The following is a 15,207-nucleotide window of genomic DNA, read 5'->3' as shown; positions in this document are numbered from 1 at the left end:
CCAATGTCATGTTTACAAATACAAATATCATGTTTTCTCAGGTTTCTGAAGCTTTCTTCCTAGAAAACTCGAAGGTGTGGAGGATCTGACTCCAGGTGGAACCAATTAGCGTTGGCAAGCTGAAAACAAAAGCTTACATGCTAAAGTGCACTCAAAACCGTAAAGTCCATAGAGAATGTCCAGAAAACACAAACACACACAGAGGCTGTAGCAAGATCTGGGATTGAGATAGCCACAACACACCAGATAGTTTTGTTTTCATCCAGGAGTATCTGGACACATTGTTGTAGTTTTGAAGTGAAATTTAACCAAAAATCACCGTGAGAGTGCTTTTGGAGAAAAGCACAATCTTCCTGTTGGGCAAATGCATCCAATGTCATGTTTACAGAAAGAAATATCATGTTTTCTCAGGTTTCTGAAGCTTTCTTCCTAGAAAACTCGAATGTGTGGAGGATTTGACTCCAGGTGGAACCAATTAGCGTTTGCCAGCTGAAAACAAAAAGTTACATGCGAAAGTGCACTCAAAACCGTAAAGTCCATAAAGAATGTCCAGAAAACACAAACACACACAGAGGCTGTAGCAAGATCTGGGATTGAGATAGCCACAACACACCAGATACTTTTGTTTTCATCCAGGAGTATCTGGACAAATTGTTGTACTTTGAAGTAAAATTTAACCAAAAAATCACCGTGAAAGTGGTTTTGGAGAAAAGCACAATCTTCCTGTTTGGCAAATGCATCCAATGTCATGTTTACAGAAAGAAATATCATGTTTTCTCAGGTTTCTGAAGCTCTCTTCCTAGAAAACTCAAATGTGTGGAGGATTTGACTCCAGGTGGAACCATTTAGCGTTTTGCAGTTAAAAACAAAAACTTACATACTGAAATGCATTCGAAACCGTAAAGTCCATAGAGAATGTCCAGAAAACACAAACACAGAGGCTGTAGCAAGATCTGGGATTGAGATAGCTAAAAATAACCAAACAGTTTTGTTTTCCTCCAGGAGTATCTGGACAAATTGTTGTAGTTTTGAAGTGAAATTTAACCAAAAATCACCGTGAAAGCGGTTTTGGAGAAAAGCACAATCTTCCTGTTGGGCAAATGCATCCAATGTCATGTTTACAGAAAGAAATATCATGTTTTCTCAGGTTTCTGGAGCTTTCTTCCTAGAAAGCTCGAATGTGTGGAGGATTTGACTCCAGGTGGAACCAATTAGCGTTTGGCAGCAGAAAACAAAAAGGGTCCTGCTGAAATGCATTCAAAACCTTAAAGTCCATAGAGAATGTACAGAAAACACAAACAATCACAGAGGCTGTAGCAAGATCTGGGATTGAGATAGCCACAACACACCAGATAGTTTTGTTTTCATCCAGGAGTATCTGGACTAATTGTTGTAGTTTTGAAGTGAAATTTAACCAAAAACTGACCTTGAAAGTGGTTTTAGAGAAAAGCACAATCTTCCTGTTCGGAAAATGCATCCAATGTCATGTTTACAGAAAGAAATATCATGTTTTCTCAGGTTTATGAAGCTTTCTTCCTAGAAAACTCGAATGTGCGGAGGATTTGACTCCAGGTGGAACCAATTAGCGTTTGGCAGCAGAAAACAAATAGGGTCCTGCTGAAATGCATTCAAAACCTTAAAGTCCATAGAGAATGTCCAGAAAACACAAACACACACAGAGGCTGTAGCAAGATCTGGGATTGAGATAGCCACAACACACCAGACAGTTTTGTTTTCATCCAGGAGTTTCTGGACAAATTGTTGTAGATTTGAACTGAAATGCAACCAAAAAATCACCGTGAAAGTGGTTTTGGAGAAAAGCACAATCTTCCTGTTCGGCAAATGCATCCAAAGTCATGTTTACAAATACAAATATCATGTTTTCTCAGGTTTCTGAAGCTTTTTTCCTAGAAAACTCGAATGTGTGGAGGATTTGACTCCAGGTGGAACCAATTTGCTTTTGCCAGCAGAAAACAAGAAGGGTCCTGCTAAAATGCATTCAAAACCGTAAAGTCAATAGAGAATGTACAGAAAACACAAACAAACACAGAGGCTGTAGCAAGATCTGGGATTGAGATAGCCACAACACACCAGATATTTTTGTTTTCATCCAGGAGTATCTGGACAAATTGTTGTAGTTTTGAAGTGATTTTTAACCAAAAAATCACCGTGAAAGTGGTTTTGGAGAAAATCACAATCTTCCTGTTCGGCAAATGCATCCAATGTCATGTTTACAGAAAGAAATATCATGTTTTCTCAGGTTTATGAAGCTTTCTTCCTAGAAAACTCGAATGTGTGGAGGATTTGACTCCAGGTGGAACCAATTAGCATTTGCCAGCAGAAAACAAAAAGGGTCTTGCTAAAATGCATTGAAAACCTTAAAGTCCATAAGAATGTCCAGAAAACATAAACAAACACAGAGGCTGTAGCAAGATATGCGATTGAGATAGCTAAAAATCACCAGATAGTTTTGTTTTCACCCAGGAGTATCTGGACAAATTGTTGTACTTTTGAAGTGAAACTTAACCAAAAAATCACCGTGAAAGTGGTTTTGGAGAAAAGCACAATCTTCCTGTATGGCAAATGCATCCAATGTCATGTTTACAAATACAAATATCATGTTTTCTCAGGTTTCTGAAGCTTTCTTCCTAGAAAACTCGAAGGTGTGGAGGATTTGACTCCAGGTGGAACCAATTAGCGTTTGCAAGCTGAAAACAAAAGCTTACATGCTAAAGTGCACTCAAAACCGTAAAGTCCATAGAGAATGTCCAGAAAACACAAACACAGAGGCTGTAGCAAGATCTGGGATTGAGATAGCTAAAAATAACCAAATAGTTTTGTTTTCCTCCAGGAGTATCTGGACACATTCTTGTAGTTTTGAAGTGAAATTTAACCAAAAATCACCGTGAAAGCGGTTTTGGAGAAAAGCACAATCTTCCTGTTCGGCAAATGCATCCAATGTCATGTTTACAAATACAAATATCATGTTTTCTCAGGTTTCTGAAGCTTTCTTCCTAGAAAACTCGAAGGTGTGGAGGATCTGACTCAAGGTGGAACCAATTAGCGTTGGCAAGCTGAAAACAAAAGCTTACACGCTAAAGTGCACTCAAAACCGTAAAGTCCATAGAGAATGTCCAGAAAACACAAACACACACAGAGGCTGTAGCAAGATCTGGGATTGAGATAGCCACAACACACCAGATAGTTTTGTTTTCATCCAGGAGTATCTGGACACATTGTTGTAGTTTTGAAGTGAAATTTAACCAAAAATCACCGTGAGAGTGGTTTTGGAGAAAAGCACAATCTTCCTGTTGGGCAAATGCATCCAATGTCATGTTTACAGAAAGAAATATCATGTTTTCTCAGGTTTCTGAAGCTTTCTTCCTAGAAAACTCGAATGTGTGGAGGATTTGACTCCAGGTGGAACCAATTAGCGTTTGCCAGCTGAAAACAAAAAGTTACATGCGAAAGTGCACTCAAAACCGTAAAGTCCATAAAGAATGTCCAGAAAACACAAACACACACAGAGGCTGTAGCAAGATCTGGGATTGAGATAGCCACAACACACCAGATACTTTTGTTTTCATCCAGGAGTATCTGGACAAATTGTTGCACTTTGAAGTAATATTTAACCAAAAAATCACCGTGAAAGTGGTTTTGGAGAAAAGCACAATCTTCCTGTTTGGCAAATGCATCCAATGTCATGTTTACAGAAAGAAATATCATGTTTTCTCAGGTTTCTGAAGCTCTCTTCCTAGAAAACTCAAATGTGTGGAGGATTTGACTCCAGGTGGAACCATTTAGCGTTTTGCAGTTAAAAACAAAAACTTACATACTGAAATGCATTCAAAACCTTAAAGTCCATAGAGAACGTCCAGAAAACACAAACAATCACAGAGGCTGTAGCAAGATCTGGGATTGAGATAGCCACAACACACCAGATAGTTTTGTTTTCATCCAGGAGTATCTGGACAAATTGTTGTAGTTTTGAAGTGAAATTTAACCAAAAACTGACCTTGAAAGTGGTTTTGGAGAAAAGCACAATCTTCCTGTTCGGAAAATGCATCCAATGTCATGTTTACAGAAAGAAATATCATGTTTTCTCAGGTTTATGAAGCTTTCTTCCTAGAAAACTCGAATGTGTGGAGGATTTGACTCCAGGTGGAACCAATTAGCGTTTGGCAGCAGAAAACAAATAGGGTCCTGCTAAAATGCATTCAAAACCGTAAAGTCCATAGAGAATGTCCAGAAAACACAAACACACACAGAGGCTGTAGCAAGATCTGGGATTGAGATAGCCACAACACACCAGACAGTTTTGTTTTCATCCAGGAGTTTCTGGACAAATTGTTGTAGTTTTGAACTGAAATGCAACCAAAAAATCACCGTGAAAGTGGTTTTGGAGAAAAGCACAATCTTCCTGTTCGGCAAATGCATCCAATGTCATGTTTACAGAAAGAAATATCATGTTTTCTCAGGTTTCTAGAGCTTTCTCCCTAGAAAAGTCGAATGTGTGGAGGATTTGACTCCAGGTGGAACCAATTAGCGTTTGGCAGTTAAAAACAAAACCTTACATGCTAAAATGCATTCAAAACCGTAAAGTCCATAGAGAATATCCAGAAAACACAAACACACACAGAGGCTGTAGCAAGATCTCGGATTGAGATAGCCACAACACACCAGATAGTTTTGTTTTCATCCAGGAGTATCTGGACAAATTGTTGTAGTTTTAGTGAAATTTAACCAAAAATCACCGTGAAAGTGGTTTAGGAGAAAAGCACAATCTTCCTGTTCGGCAAATGCATCCAATGTCATATATACAAATACAAATATCATGTTTACTCAGGTTTCTGAAGCTTTCTTCCTAGAAAACTCGAACGTGTGGAGGATTTGACTCCAGGTGGAACCAATTAGCGTTTGGTAGCAAAAACAAAAACTTACATGCTAAAATGCATTCAAAACTGTAAAGTCCATAGAGAATATCCAGAAAACACAAACAAACACAGAGGCTGTAGCAACATCTCAGATTGAGATAGCCACAACCACCAGAGTTTTGTTTTCATCCTGGAGTATCTGGACAAATTGTTGTGGATTTCAGACGAAATTTAACAAAAATCACCGTGAAAGTGGTTTAGGAGAATAGCACAATCTTCCTGTTCGGCAAATGCATCCAATGTCATGTTTACAGAAAGAAATATCATGTTTTCTCAGGTTTCTGGAGCTTTCTTCCTAGAAAACTCGAAGGTGTGGAGGATTTGAATCCAGGTGGAACCAATTAGCATTTGGCAGCTAAAAACAAAAACTTACATGCTAAAATGCATTCAAAACCGTAAAGTCCATAGAGAATGTACAGAAAACACAAACACACACAGAGGCTGTAACAGGATCTGGGAATGAGATAGCTAAAAATCACCAGATATCTTTGTTTTCATCCAGGAGTATCTAGACAAATTGTTGTACATTTGAAGTGAAATTTAAGCAAAAAATCACCGTGAAAGTAGTTTTGGCGAAAAGCACAATCTTCCTGTTCGGCAAATGCATCCAATGTCATGTTTACTTAAAGAAATATCATGTTTTCTCAGGTTTCTGAAGCTTTCTTCCTAGAAAACTCGAATGTGTGGAGGATTTGACTCCAGGTGGAACCTATTAGCGTTTGGCAGCTAAAAACAAAAACTTACATGCTAAAATGCATTCAAAACCGTAAAGTCCATAGAGAATGTCCAGAAAACACAAACAAACACAGAGGCTGTAGCAAGATCTGGGATTGAGATAGCCACTACACACCAGATAGTTTTGTTTTCCTCCAGGAGTATCTGGACAAATTGTTTTAATTTTGAAGTGAAATGTAACCAAAAAATCACCGTGAAAGTGGTTTTGGAGAAAAGCACAATCTTCCTGTTCGGCAAATGCATCCAATGTCATGTTTACAGAAAGAAATATCATGTTTTCTCAGGTTTCTAGAGCTCTCTGCCTAGAAAACTCGAATGTGTGGAGGATTTGACTCCAGGTGGAACCAATTAGCGTTTGGTAGGAAAAACAAAAACTTACATGCTAAAATGCATTCAGAACTGTAAAGTCCATAGAGAATGTCCAGAAAACACAAACACACACAGAGGCTGTAGCAAGATCTGGGATTGAGATAGCCACAACACACCAGATAGTTTTGTTTTCATCCAGGAGTATCTGGACAAACTGTTGAAGTTTTGAAGTGAAATGTAACCAAAAAATCACCGTGAAAGTGGTTTTGGGAAAAGCACAATCCTCTTGTTCGGCAAATGCATCCAATGTCATGTTTACAGAAAGAAATATCATGTTTTCTCAGGTTTCTGAAGCTTTCTTCCTAGAAAACTTGAATGTGTGGAGGATTTGACTCCAGGTGGAACCAATTAGCGTTTGGTAGCAAAAACAAAAACTTACATGCTAAAATGCATTGAAAACTGTAAAGTCCATAGAGAATATCCAGAAAACACAAACACACACAGAGGCTGTAGCAAGATCTGGGAATGAGATAGCCACAACACACCAGATAGTTTTGTTTTCATCCAGGAGTATCTGGACAAATTGTTGTAGATTTGAAGTGAAATGTAACCAAAAATCACCGTGAAAGTGGTTTTGGAGAAAAGCACAATCTTTCTGTTCGGCAAATGCAAACAATGTCATGTTTACAGAAAGAAATATCATGTTTTCTCAGGTTTCTGGAGCTTTCTTCCTAGAAAACTCGAATGTGTGGAGGATTTGACTCCAGGTGGAACCAATTAGCGTTTGGTAGCAAAAACAAAAACTTACATGCTAAAATGCATTCAAACTTTCAACTCCATAGAGAATGTCGAGAAAAAACAAACACACACAAAGGCTGTAGCAATATCTGGGATTGAGATAGCTAAAAATCACCAGATATCTTTGATTTCATCCAGGAGTATAGACAAATTATTGTAGTTTTGAAGTGAAATTTAACCAATAAATCACCGTGAAAGTGGTTTTGGAGAATAGCACAATCTTCCTGTTCGGCAAATGCATCCAATGTCATGTTTACAAATACAAATATCATGTTTTCTCAGGTTTCTGAAGCTTTCTTCCTAGAAAACTCGAATGTGTGGAGGATTTGGCTCCAGGTGGAACCAATTAGCGTTTGGCAGATAAAAACAAAAACTTACATGCTAAAATGCATTCAAACCTGTAAAGTCCGTAGAGAATATCCAGAAAACACACACACACACAGAGGCTGTAGCAAGAACTGGGATTGAGATAGCTAAAAATCACTAGATATCTTTGTTTTCACCCAGGAGTATCTGGAGAAATTGTTGTAGTTTTGAATTGAAATTTAACCAAAAAATCACCGGGAAAGTGGTTTTGGAGAAAAGCACAATCTTCCTGTTCGGCAAATACATCCAATGTCATGGTTACAAATACAAACATCACGTTTTCTCAGGTTTCTGGAGCTTTCTTCCTAGAAAACTCGAATGTGTGGTGGATTTGACTCCAGGAGGAACCAATTAGCGTTTGAAAGCTAAAAACAAAAACTTACATGCTAAAATGCATTCAAAACCGTAAAGTCCATAGAGAATGTCCAGAAAACACAAAAAAACACAGAGGCTGTAGCAAGATCTGGGATTGAGATAGCCACAACACACCCTATAGTTTTGTTTTCATCCAGGAATATCTGGACAAATTGTTGTAGTTTTGAAGTAAAATTTAAGCAAAAAATCACCGTGAATGAAAAGAAAAATCTTCCTGTTCGACAAATGCATCCAATGTCATGTTTACAAATACAAATATCATATTTTCTCAGGTTTCTGAAGCTTTCTTCCTGGAAAACTCGAATGTGTGGCGGATTTGACTCCAGGTGGGACCAATTTGCATTTGCCAGCTGAAAACAAAAACTTACATGCTAAAGTGCATTCAAAACCGTAAAGTCCATAGAGAATGTCCAGAAAACGCAAATAAACACAGAGGCTGAAGCAAGATCTGGGATTGAGATAGCCACAACACACCAGATAGTTTTGTTTTCATCCAGGAATATCTGGACAAATTGTTGTAGTTTTGAAGTGAAATTTAACCAAAAATTCACCGTGAAAGTGGTTTTGGAGAAAAGCACAATCTTCCTGTTCGGCAAATGCATCCAATGTCATGTTTACAGAAAGAAATATCATGTTTTCTCAGGTTTCTGAAGCTTTCTTCCTAGAAAACTCGAATGTGCGGAGGATTTGACTCCAGGTGGAACCAATTAGCTTTTGGCAGCAGAAAACAAAAAGGGTCCTGCTAAAATGCATTCAAAATCTTAAAGTCCATAGAGAATGTCCAGAAAACACAAACACACACAGAGGCTGTAGCAAGATCTGGGATTGAGAGAGCTAAAAATCACTAGATATCTTTGTTTTCATCCAGGAGTATCTGGACAAATTGTTGTGGATTTCGTGTGAAATTTAACCAAAAATCAACGTGAAAGTGGATTTGGAGAAAAGCACAATCTTCTTGTTCGGCAAATGCATCCAATATCATGTTTACAAATGCAAAAGTCATGTTTTCTCAGGTTTCTGAAGCTTTCTTCCTAGAACAATCGAATGTGTGGAGGATTTGACTCCAGGTGGAACCAATAAGCGTTTGGCAGCTAAAAACAAAACCTTACATGCTAAAATGCATTCAAAACCGTAAAGTCCATGGAGAATGTCCAAAAAATACAAACACACACAGAGGCTGTAGCAAGATCTGGGATTGAGATAGCCACAACACACCAGATAGTTTTGTTTTCATCCAGGAGTATCTGGACAAATTGCTGTAGTTTTGAAGTGAAATTTAACAAAAAATCACCGTGAAAGTGATTTTGGGAAGAGCACAATCTTCCTGTTCTGCAAATGCATCCAATGTCATGTTTACAGAAATAAATATCATGTTTTCTCTGGTTTCTGAAGCTCTCTTCCTAGAACACTCGAATGTGTGGAGGATTTGATTCCAGGTGGAACCAATTAGCGTTTGGCAGCTAAAAACAAAAACTTAAATGCTAAAATGCATTCAAAACTTTCAAGTCCATAGAGAATGTCCAGAAAACACAAACACGCACAGAGGCTGTAGCAAGATCTGGGATTGAGATAGCCACAACACACCAGATAGTTTTGTTTTCATCCAGCAGTATCTGGACAAATTGTTGTAGTTTTGAAGTGAAATTTAACCAAAAAATCACCGTGAATGTGGTTTTAGAGAAAAGCACAATCTTCCTGTTAGGCAAATGCATCCAATGTCATGGTTACAAATACAAATATCATGTTTTCTCAGGTTTCTGGAGCTTTCTTCCTGGAAAACTCGAATGTGTGGAGGATTTGACTCCAGGTGGAACCACTTAGCGTTTCCCAGCTGAAAACAAAAATTTACATGCTAAAGTGCATTCAAAACCGTAAGGTCCATAGAGAATGTGGAGAAAACACAAACAAACACAGAGGGTGTAGCAAGATCTGGGATTGAGATAGCCACAACACACCAGATAGTTTTGTTGTCATCCAGGAATATCTGGAAAAATTGTTGTGGATTTCGGATGAAATTTAACCAAAAATCACCATGAAAGTGGATTTGGAGAAAAGCACAATCTTCTTGTACGGCAAATGCATCCAATGTCATGTTTACAAATACAAATATCATGTTTTCTCAGGTTTCTGAAGCTTTCTTCCTAGAAAACTCGAATGTGTGGAGGGTTTGACTCCAGGTGGAACCAATGAGCCTTTGGCAGCTAAAAACAAAAACTTACATGCTAAAATGCATTCAAAACTGTAAAGTCCATAGAGAATGTCCAGAAAATACAAACACACACAGAGGCTGTAGCAAGATCTCGGATTGAGATAGCCACAACACACCAGATAGTTTTGTTTTCATCCAGGAGTATCTGGACAAATTGTTGTAGTTTTGAAGTGAAATTTAACCAAAAAATCCACGTGAAAGTGGTTTTGGAGATAAGCACAATCTTCCTGTTCTGCAAATGCATCCAATGTCATGTTTAAAGAAAGAAATATCATGTTTTCTCAGGATTCTGAAGCTTTCTTCCTAGAAAACTCAAATGTGTGGAGGATTTGACTCCAGGTGGAACCAACTAGCGTTTGCCAGCAGAAAACAAAAAGGGTCCTGCTAAAATGCATTCAAAACCGTAAAGTCCATAGAGAATGTCCAGAAAATACAAACAAACACAGAGGCTGTAGCAAGATCTGCGATTGAGATAGGTAAAAATCCACAGATAGTTTTGTTTTCCTCCAGGAGTATCTGGACAAATTGTTGTAGTTTTGAAGTAAAATTTAACCAAAAAATCACTGTGAAAGTGGTTTTGGAGAAAAGCATAATCTTCCTGTTCGGCAAATGCATCCAATGTCATGGTTACAGAAAGAAATATCATGTTTTCTCAGGTTTGTGAAGCTTTCTTCCTAGAAAACTCGAATGTGCGGAGGATTTGACTCCAGGTGGAACCAATTAGTGTTTGGCAGCAGAAAACAAAAAGGGTCCTGCTAAAATGCATTCAAAACCGTAAAGTCCATAGAGAATGTCCAGAAAACACAAACACACACAGAGGCTGTAGCAAGATCTGTTATTGAGATAGCTAAAAATCACGAGATATCTTTCTTTTCACTCAGGAGAATCTGGACAAATTGTTGTAGTTTTGAATTGAAATTTAACCAAAAAATCACCGGGAAAGTGGTTTTGGAGAAAAGCACAATCTTCCTGTTCGGCAAATGCATCCAATGTCATGGTTACAAATACAAATATCATGTTTTCTCAGGTTTCTGGAGCTTTCTTCCTAGAAAACTCGAATGTGTGGTGGATTTGACTCCAGGAGGAACCAATTAGCTTTTGAAAGCTAAAAACAAAAACTTACATGCTAAAATGCATTCAAAACCGTAAAGTCCATAGAGAATATCCAGAAAACACAAAAAAGCACAGAGGCTGTAGCAAGATCTGGGATTGAGATAGCCACAACACACCCTATAGTTTTGTTTTCATCCAGGAATATCTGGACAAATTGTTGTAGTTTTGAAGTGAAATTTAAGCAAAAAATCACCGTGAATGAAAAGAAAAATCTTCCTGTTCGACAAATGCATCCAATTTCATGTTTACAAATACAAATATCATATTTTCTCAGGTTTCTGAAGCTTTCTTCCTGGAAAACTCGAATGTGTGGCGGATTTGACTCCAGGTGGGACCAATTTGCATTTGCCAGCTGAAAACAAAAACTTACATGCTAAAGTGCATTCAAAACCGTAAAGTCCATAGAGAATGTCCAGAAAACGCAAACAAACACAGAGGCTGAAGCAAGATCTGGGATTGAGATAGCCACAACACACCAGATAGTTTTGTTTTCATCCAGGAGTATCTGGAGAAATTGATGTGGATTTCGGGTGATATTTAAAGAAAGATAACCGTGAAAGTGGATTTGGAGAAAAGCACAATCTTCCTGTTCAGAAAATTCATCCAATGTCATGGTTACAGAAAGAAATATCATGTTTTTCAGGTTTCTGAAGCTTTCTTCCTAGAAAACTCGAATGTGTGGAGGATTTGACACCAGGTGGAACCAATTAGCGTTTGGCAGCAGAAAACAAATAGGGTCCTGCTAAAATGCATTCAAAACCTTAAAGTCAATAGAGAATGTCCAGAAAACACAAACAAACACAGAGGCTGTAGCAAGATATGCGATTGAGATAGCTAAAAGTCACCAGATAGTTTTGTTTTCACCCAGGATTATCTGGACAAATTGTTGTACTTTTGAAGTGAAACTTAACCAAAAAATCACCGTGAAAGTGGTTTTGGAGAAAAGCACAATCTTCCTGTTCGGCAAATGCATCCAATGTCATGTTTACAGAAAGAAATATCATGTTTTCTCAGGTTTCTGAAGCTTTCTTGCTAGAAAACTCGAATGTGCGGAGGATTTGACTCCAGGTGGAACCAATTAGCGTTTGCCAGCAGAAAACAAATAGGGTCCTGCTAAAATGCATTCAAAACCTTAAAGTCAATAGAGAATGTCCAGAAAACACAAACAATCACAGAGGCTGTAGCAAGATCTGGGATTGAGAGCCACAACACACCAGATAGTTTTGTTTTCATCCAGGAGTATCTGGACAAATTGTTGTAGTTTTGAAGTGAAACTTAACCAAAAACTCACCTTGAAAGTGGTTTTGGAGAAAAGCAAAATCTTCCTGTTCGGCAATTGCATCCAATGTCATGTTTACAGAAGGAAATATCATGTTTTCTCAGGTTTATGAAGCTTTCTTCCTAGAAAACTCGAATGTGTGGAGGATTTGACTCCAGGTGGAACCAATTAGCGTTTGGCAGCAGAAAACAAATAGGGTCCTGCTAAAATGCATTCAAAACCTTAAAGTCAATAGAGAATGTCCAGAAAACACAAACAATCACAAAGGCTGTAGCAAGATCTGGGATTGAGATAGCCACAACACACCAGATAATTTTGTTTTCCTCCAGGAGTATCTGGACAAATTGTTGTAGTTTTGAAGTGAAATTTAACCAAAAAATCACCGTGAAAGTGGTTTTGGAGAAAAGCACAATCTTCCTGTTCGCCAAATGCATCCAATGTCATGGTACAGAAAGAAATATCATGTTTTCTCAGGTTTCTGAAGCTTTCTTCCTTGAAAACTCGAATGTGTGGAGTATTTGACTCCAGGTGGAACCAATTCGCGTTTTCCAGCTGAAAACAAAAACTTACATGCTAAAATGCATTCAAAACCGTAAAGTCCATAGAGAATGGCCAGAAAACACAAACAAACACAGAGGCTGTAGCAAGATCTGGGATTGAGATAGCCACAACACACCAGATAGTATTGTTGTCATCCAGGGGTATCTGGACAAATTGTTGTAGTTTTAAAGTAAAATTTAACCTAAGAATCACCTTGAAAGTGGTTTTGGGGAAAAACACAATCTTCCTGTTCGGCAAATGCATCCAATGTCATGTTTACAGAAAGAAATATCATGTTTTCTCAGGTTTCTGAAGCTTTCTTCCTAGAAAACTCGAATGTGTGGCGGATTTGACTCCAGGTGGAACCAATTAGCGTTTGCCAGCAGAAAACAAAAAGGGTCTGGCTAAAATGCATTGAAAACCTTAAAGTCCATAAGAATGTCCAGAAAACATAAACAAACACAGAGGCTGTAGCAAGATATGCGATTGAGATAGCTAAAAATCACCAGATAGTTTTGTTTTCATCCAGGAGTATCTGGACAAATTGTTGTACATTTGAAGTGAAACTTAACCAGAAAATTACCGTGAAAGTGGTTTTGGAGAAAAGCACAATCTTCCTGTTCGGCAAATGCATCCAATGTCATGTTTACAGAAAGAAATATCATGTTTTCTCAGGTTTCTGAAGCTTTCTTCCTAGAAAACTCGAATGTGTGGAGGATTTGACTCCAGGTGGAACCAATTAGCGTTTGACAGCTAAAAACAAAACCTTACATGCTAAAATGCATTCAAAACCGTAAAGTCCATAGAGAATGTCCCAAAAACACAAACAAACACAGAGGCTGTAGCAAGATCTGGGATTGAGATAGCCACAAGACACCAGATAGTTTTGTTTTCATCCAGGAGTATCTGGACAAATTGTTGTGGATTTCGGGTGAAATTTAACAAAAAAATCACCGTGAAAGTGATTTTGGGGAAAAGCACAATCTTCCTGTTCGGCAAATGCATCCAATGTCATGTTTACAGAAAGAAATATCATGTTTTCTCTGGTTTCTGAAGCTCTCTTCCTAGAACACTCGAATGTGTGGAGGATTTGATTCCAGGTGGAACCAATTAGCGTTTGGCAGCTAAAAACAAAACCTTACATGCTAAAATGCATTCAAAACCGTAAAGTCCATGGAGAATGTCCAAAAAATACAAACAAACACAGAGGCTGTAGCAAGATCTGGGATTGAGATAGCCACAACACACCAGATAGTTTTGTTTTCATCCAGGAGTATCTGGACAAATTGTTGTAGTTTTGAAGTGAAATTTAACAAAAAATCACCGTGAAAGTGATTTTGGGAAGAGCACAATCTTCCTGTTCTGCAAATGCATACAATGTCATGTTTACAGAAATAAATATCATGTTTTCTCTGGTTTCTGAAGCTCTCTTCCTAGAACACTCGAATGTGTGGAGGATTTGACTCCAGGTGGAACCACTTAGCGTTTCCCAGCTGAAAACAAAAATTTACATGCTAAAGTGCATTCAAAACCGTAAGGTCCATAGAGAATGTGGAGAAAACACAAACAAACACAGAGGGTGTAGCAAGATCTGGGATTGAGATAGCCACAACACACCAGATAGTTTTGTTGTCATCCAGGAGTATCTGGAAAAATTGTTGTGGATTTCGGGTAAAATTTAACCAAAAAATCACCGTGAAAGTGGATTTGGAGAAAAGCACAATCTTCTTGTACGGCAAATGCATCCAATGTCATGTTTACAAATACAAATATCATGTTTTCTCAGGTTTCTGAAGCTTTCTTCCTAGAAAACTCGAATGTGTGGAGGGTTTGACTCCAGGTGGAACCAATGAGCCTTTGGCAGCTAAAAACAAAAACTTACATGCTAAAATGCATTCAAAACCGTAAAGTCCATAGAGAATGTCCAGAAAATACAAACACACACAGAGGCTGTAGCAAGATCTCGGATTGAGATAGCCACAACACACCAGATAGTTTTGTTTTCATCCAGGAGTATCTGGACAAATTGTTGTAGTTTTGAAGTGAAATTTAACCAAAAAATCCACGTGAAAGTGGTTTTGGAGATAAGCACAATCTTCCTGTTCGGCAAATGCATCCAATGTCATGTTTAAAGAAAGAAATATCATGTTTTCTCAGGATTCTGAAGCTTTCTTACTAGAAAACTCAAATGTGTGGAGGATTTGACTCCAGGTGGAACCAACTAGCGTTTGCCAGCAGAAAACAAAAAGGGTCCTGCTAAAATGCATTCAAAACCGTAAAGTCCATAGAGAATGTCCAGAAAATACAAACAAACACAGAGGCTGTAGCAAGATCTGCGATTGAGATAGGTAAAAATCCACAGATAGTTTTGTTTTCCTCCAGGAGTATCTAGAAAAATTTTTGTAGTTTTGAAGTAAAATTTAACCAAAAAATCACCGTGAAAGTGGTTTTGGAGAAAAGCATAATCTTCCTGTTCGGCAAATGCATCCAATGTCATGGTTACAGAAAGAAATATCATGTTTTCTCAGGTTTCTGAAGCTTTCTTCCTA

The sequence above is a fragment of the Oryctolagus cuniculus genome, chromosome 21, assembly GCF_051225735.1.
Source record: "Oryctolagus cuniculus isolate XC-2025 breed Fujian yellow rabbit chromosome 21, ASM5122573v1, whole genome shotgun sequence".
NCBI lineage: Eukaryota > Metazoa > Chordata > Mammalia > Lagomorpha > Leporidae > Oryctolagus > Oryctolagus cuniculus.
Note: the sequence above shows the minus strand (reverse complement) of the source record.